Below are 6,322 nucleotides of genomic sequence, written 5' to 3' on the forward strand. Positions count from 1 at the left end.
AATCGGTGTGGTCCCGTGTACAAGCTCAATACCAAACTCTATCTCCGAACAGTGGCAAACCGGTAATTCTTCAGAAAAACATCCGGTATTCACAAACCACCAACAGATTCGGTTTTATTTCTAACTCCTTATCATCAATTACATACGCAAGGTATGCTTCGCCCCTTTCTTACATATTTCGGGCCAACATTGATGATATTACAGCTGGCAACCCCTTTAAGTCCGTAGACTCAACTCGGATCATCTCATTATTTGCGCATCTCAAATCAATAGTCTTGCTTTTGCAATTCACAACCGCATCATGCACGGTCAACCAATCCAACCCAAGAATAACACCAAATTCATCGAACGGCAAAAGCATCAAGTCCGTCGGAAAATAGGAACCTCGAATTACTAGGGAGCATCTCTTGCACACTTTATCAACGAGTACGTATTGACCCAAAGGGTTTGACACTGAATTACGAACTCAAGAGACTCAACGGTAGAGTCTTCTTTGGATGCTAAGGTTTCACATACATATGAATGAGTAGAGCCAGGGTCAATCAATGCAATCACACTAGTATCAAAGAGAGTGAAAGTACCAGTGATAACATCTAGGGAGGATGCCTCCTCTCGTGCATGGATAGCATATGCTCTAGCAGGAGCACGAGTCTCGGATAGAACAACCGTATCAGAGACCCCTCTCTGATTACCACCCCTACCTCCTGAAGTCGTTGGGTCTACCTCTAGCCGTCGTCCCACTAGATCTTGCACCTTGCATCTTATTCTTCTCATCTAGCTCGTGCAATCTCTAATGAAGTGGTCCTTGAATCGCATCCATAACAGCCCTATTAATGACTTAACCCAACATTCACCTATGTGTCGTCTTCCACATTGGGGGCATTCGGGCTTTTCTTGACGATTATTGCCCACACTAGCTATCAAGTAGCTCGTGAGTCCATCGATGGTCGTGCTCTAATGGACATCCCCGCAATGCCTCGACTTATTTGTGTCCTCTCCGAACTTCTTTTTACAACGAAAATGGAGCCTTGCCCGTCGATCTTTACGATAATCTCTAGCTTCAAATTCAGCCTTCCTCTTCTCCCTTCCGAGCTCTTCCGCCTTACAAGCTCGTTCAACTAGTGTTACAAATTCTTCTATCTCCAAAATACCCACCAAGAGCTTTAACTCTTCATTCAATCCTCTTCAAATCTTTTGCACATAGCAACCTCATCACCACACACTCCCGAGCATACCGATCGAGTCTTACGAACTCATGTTCAGATTCGACATCTTGTCATACGACCTTGCTTGAGCTCCAAGAATTCCTTACGCTTTTGATCGATGAACCGTTGACTAATGTATTTCTTTCAAATTCGTTTGGAAGAAATCCCAAGTAACTTGTTCCTTTGGGACTATGGAAATTAAGGTCCTCCACCAATAGTAGGTGAGTCTCGCAACAAGGATATAGCACACTTAAGACATTCATCGGTGTGCATGACAGTTCATCAAACACTCTAATGGTGTTATCAAGCGTAACTCACCCTTTCGGCATCATCAAGAACTATGGCCTTAAACTCCTACCCCACGCTTCCTAATCAAGTCCACGGTGGTTTACTTAGCCTCACGGGATCAAGAATCGATGGCATTACGGGCTCTTGGGGTGGATTATTTACATTTGGGAATGGTTGGACAGCCGGATTGGTTCAGGCATATTGCGCGACCCACTCGTTCATCATGGTGAAGAAGGCTTGTTTTGTAATATCCTGATTTTGGGCCTAATCGGAATAGTGGTTTCGTGACCACAAAATCCGAGATATAAATAATTATTTTATGATTATTTTAAGGTCTATGATATGATTGCATGATTGTGTGAAAATTTCGTGAAGAAATTTTATGCATAAAGTGCTTAATTTGAAATTTGGGACTAAATTGAATAAATTGCAAAACTTGTGTTCTAGAAGTATTTTGCATAAAATTGAATTAGATTATTAATTAGAGGTCCTTAAAGAGTAATTTTACCAATTTCTAAGTCTATGGACAAAATTGGACATGGATGGAATTTTGGAAAGTTTAGTAGTAAGGGCATTTTGGTCATTTAGGGTAAAATGAATTAAAATACAAAATTAAAGCCAATTTTGCTCATCTTCAACCCCATGGCCGAATATAGCAAGGAGAAACCATGGCTAGGGTTTTTCAAGCTTCCAAGCTCGATTGGAAGTTCGTTCTAGCCTCGCTTTTAATGATTTTTACGTTTTGGAGTCCCTAGCTCGATTTAGCTTATGCTAGCAATAATTTAACCTAGGGTTTATATTTGGAAAAATACCCATAGGTGAAATTTGTGTATTTTGGTGTTTTATGATAGAATATGAGGTTTTAAATTATGTTAGACAACTTGTGCTACTCGGTTTTAAGTGAAAACGAGCAAAAGGGCTTAATTCCAGTAAAAATACCTAATAGTCATAAGTACATGTTAGAGTGAGAATTTGATGTTGCCATAGAAGGAAAAATGATCAGCATGTCATAAAACATAAGAAAATAGGCTGAATTTTAATTTACGAGCTTTGGGGCAAAAGTGTAAATATGCAAAAGTTTAGGGCAAAATTGTAATTTTTCAAAATATGATTTTGGGTCAATTTGAATAATGTGAGTCCTAATTAGACTATATTTTAAATGATAGAGCAAGGAAAACTGAAATTGGCTAAAATGGGGAAAATACCAAGTTGTGGATGAAATGGTAAAATAGCCATTTTCGCATACGAGGTAAGTTCATATGTAAAGGTTGGTAACATAGTTATTATTTTAAATGTTTTAATGTTTTTTAAATAATATGATAATTATTATGAAATATTATACTTGTGATAATTGTTTGATAATATGTCAAATTATGTGATATACTTGGAAAATATGAAATACTACCGAGTATCGGTATCGGCATTCCGTAGAAGATGGTTGAGACACATGATTGGGAAAAGGTCCGTTGAACCTTAGGAATGGATTAGGATACAAGTGACATGTCACTGGGATATTTGGGCATCCGAACTCGTTGAGTTGAGTCCGAGTTCACTTATGGATGCGAGCGTCCAACTCGTTGAGTTGAGTCCGAGTTCGTGAGATGTAACTAGGCATCCGAACTCGTTGAGTTGAGTCCGAGTTCACTTATGGATGCGAACGCCTCGAGCTCGTTGAGTTGAGTTCGAGTTCGCTTATGGGCGGGTTACATGGTAGCTTGGCTACATATGTGGCACTTATGTGCAAACTTTCCATGTATCCGAATTATATTCGATGTGTTCAACGGGTAAAGTTCTACTCAAATGGAGAAATACTCAAGATGAAAGGGACGTATTGGTAAGTGTTGTGAAATGGATACTTTGAACAGGTATGTACTTAACCCTCGGGTTGAAAACTCGATATAACAACAATATGGTAAGATGATAAATGAAAAGGTGATATGAATGTCTTGGTGATGATTATGCCAATGATGTTTTATGTTTGCTTATATGGTTATGTTACTTGCTATTTGCATGTGAGCTTACTAAGCATTTATGCTTACTCCCTTCTTTTCATTCCTTGTAGTGTTGACAAGCCAGCTCGAAATCGGAAACGGTCGAGGCACGCCACACTATCCGTATACCATCTTGACATAATGGCTTGTATATTTTGAGTATGGCATGTATAGCATTATAATCATTTTGTATATATGGTCTTATGATATGGTTATTGAGTGGTATGGAGATAGAATGCTTGGTAATGATTAGCCATTGGAATGGCTAATCATGATCATATTTGGTATTATGTATGTCAAATTGCTAGCTAATCCATGGAAACCATGAAATAGGTAAAATTTACCATAAAATAGATTCAGACAGCAGCAGTGACGTGAGTTTGAAAAATCACTAAAAATAGTAGAAATGGAATTAAATAATGAATAAGTTATGGAATCGAAGCTTGATGAGTCTATTTTCATATGGAATAAGCGAAACAGGTATATGAGCTATATTTTATGAGATGTTTAAATTTTTGTGAAACAGGGCCAGAGCGATTTCTGGATCCCCTGTTATGACTTTGGAAATTCACCATAAATTTTACAAAGATAATTAGAAGTCATTCTTTATATGTAAAGATTCCTTATTGAGTCTAGTTTTATTAGAGATAAACGGCATAGTCATTGAAGCTCTGTACAGGGAGATATCTGATTCGTAATACACTGAGGGCAGAGTAGTTGAATCCTGAAACAGGGGAGACTTTAACTAATAAACTGTACTAATTGGCCCAACCAAAAATTCTAGAAAAAAATTAGTAGATATATATATGAGTCTAGTTTCAGGAAAAATTTACGGAATTGGATTTCAAGTTTCGTAACTCGAGATATGATTTTTAAAGCGACTGTGATGCAGTTAGCCAGCTTGTCTGGAAATTTTAAAATGAATTGTATGAGCTATTTAATTAATGAATTAAGTCCGTTAACACCTCGTGTTCGACTCCGGAAATGGTCTCAGGTATGGGGTGTTACATTTAGTGGTATCAGAGCAGGTTTAGTCGGTTTTCGGACTAACCTAGCATGTGTAAAAGTTTAGCTATACATGCCACTGATCTGTGATAGTGTGATGTCTTCCGACGCGTATAAGTACCGTCTTATTTAGGCAGTACTCTCCAACCGAGCTGCGCCAACCATGTTCAATGTTAAGTAAAGGTATTTGAGTAAAATTATGATTATGATAAGTCTCGGTTCAGAAAAGTATGAATAAAAGTTTATGATACATATGTGATAATATGTGAGATGAAAGTTCATGTTGTGATAAATATCTATATTTGCTTAATGCTCATACGATGTAGTGTATGTAGCTTACTTGATAAGATGAACGGAATAAATAAAAAGTAGTAGAGGTATGAATAAAGGTCATAATATCATAATACTGAATGAAAATGTCCTTGTCTTGATTGGACGTTGAATGTTGATGAATGTTAATGATATACAATTTTTTATGAGATAAAGGATTATAATGAAATGAACTTATCTATGTTAAATTGTTGGACCTGAATTGTATGATTGTAATGATATGTACATGATGATGCACGAAATGAAAGTTGTGATTGTGATGCAAATATTTATGTTTGTTTGGCCTTATATAATGTCATGAGCATGAATTAATTTAATTAAATGAATGGATAAGTAAAGCTGTCTAGAAAACATAGAATGTATGCATAAGTATATTGTCTAAATGGGACAATAGGAAAATTGGTGTAAGCCAACATGAATGAATGACATGATTTTGATGATGTTACTATGATGATGGAAGTTGTGTCATATGTGTATGTATAAGAAAGTCGAGTCGAGGTCCTACAACCCTCCCCTTACCAAAGTGGTACTTATAATGGAATTTCATGAGATTTGTATTGAATAAGTTTCGGTTGAGAACCCAAAGAGTTCAAATGATAGAATAATTATAAGTATGATTCGAGATTGAAAATGAGTTGATAAGTAAAGTCGAGCGAAAGTATCGGATTGATATAAAGATTATTGGAATTATGCCTTGTCCCGATTAGAGAAGGAATTCTCTTTGGTAAATCGAATTACTCAAGTGCAAGGTCGAGAAAAGTGTAAATCGAAATTTATTCAGAACCGACATTCTTTAGTGAATGATTTAATATGAAATTTGTGACGCAGAACTAGTTGGGGAAATGATATTTCAAATATGAATTATCCGAGTGTGATGATTATGACCGGACAGATTTAGATCTCTTTTGAGATGTTCTATGTGTTCACCCGTTCTCGTAAATATTTCTATGGCTATTGATCTTCGAAGAAATTCTTGTTATATGGGAATGTCTTCTAATGTTGGTGTTGGATGAAAGCATTGGTAGTCTGATTGGTTTATAATTTATATTGCTCTATTTCATCGGTATTCTATTTCATTTAAATCGATAAGAATTGATGAGAGAGTTCATATGATATTATGATTCTGCTTTCTTCTACTTGATGCTTCATCGATATATATGTATAGGAAGATATATTGATCTTGTTATATTTGATTTCATGGGATTAAATGATGTTTTCTTTTGGACGTTCTTTCTTTGAAGAATTATCGGGTATTCGTATTTTCTCTATGAATTTGGTTTTCGATTCTCCGGCATAGTATCGTATCTTGGGTTTCTTTATCCCGGATCTCTTTATTCGGATTTCTTTATTCGGTTTTTCTATCTTGGATTTCTTTATTCGGTTTTCTTGTTATCTTTGTTCCATAATTTGTCAATTACGACTCATGTTCAAGTCGTTCTTCATTTCGTGATAATCATGTCAAATATGACTATACTTCTAATTTGATCTTGGTAATGTGGTGAT

This window comes from Gossypium arboreum, chromosome 13, assembly GCF_025698485.1.
Source record: "Gossypium arboreum isolate Shixiya-1 chromosome 13, ASM2569848v2, whole genome shotgun sequence".
Lineage (NCBI taxonomy): Eukaryota > Viridiplantae > Streptophyta > Magnoliopsida > Malvales > Malvaceae > Gossypium > Gossypium arboreum.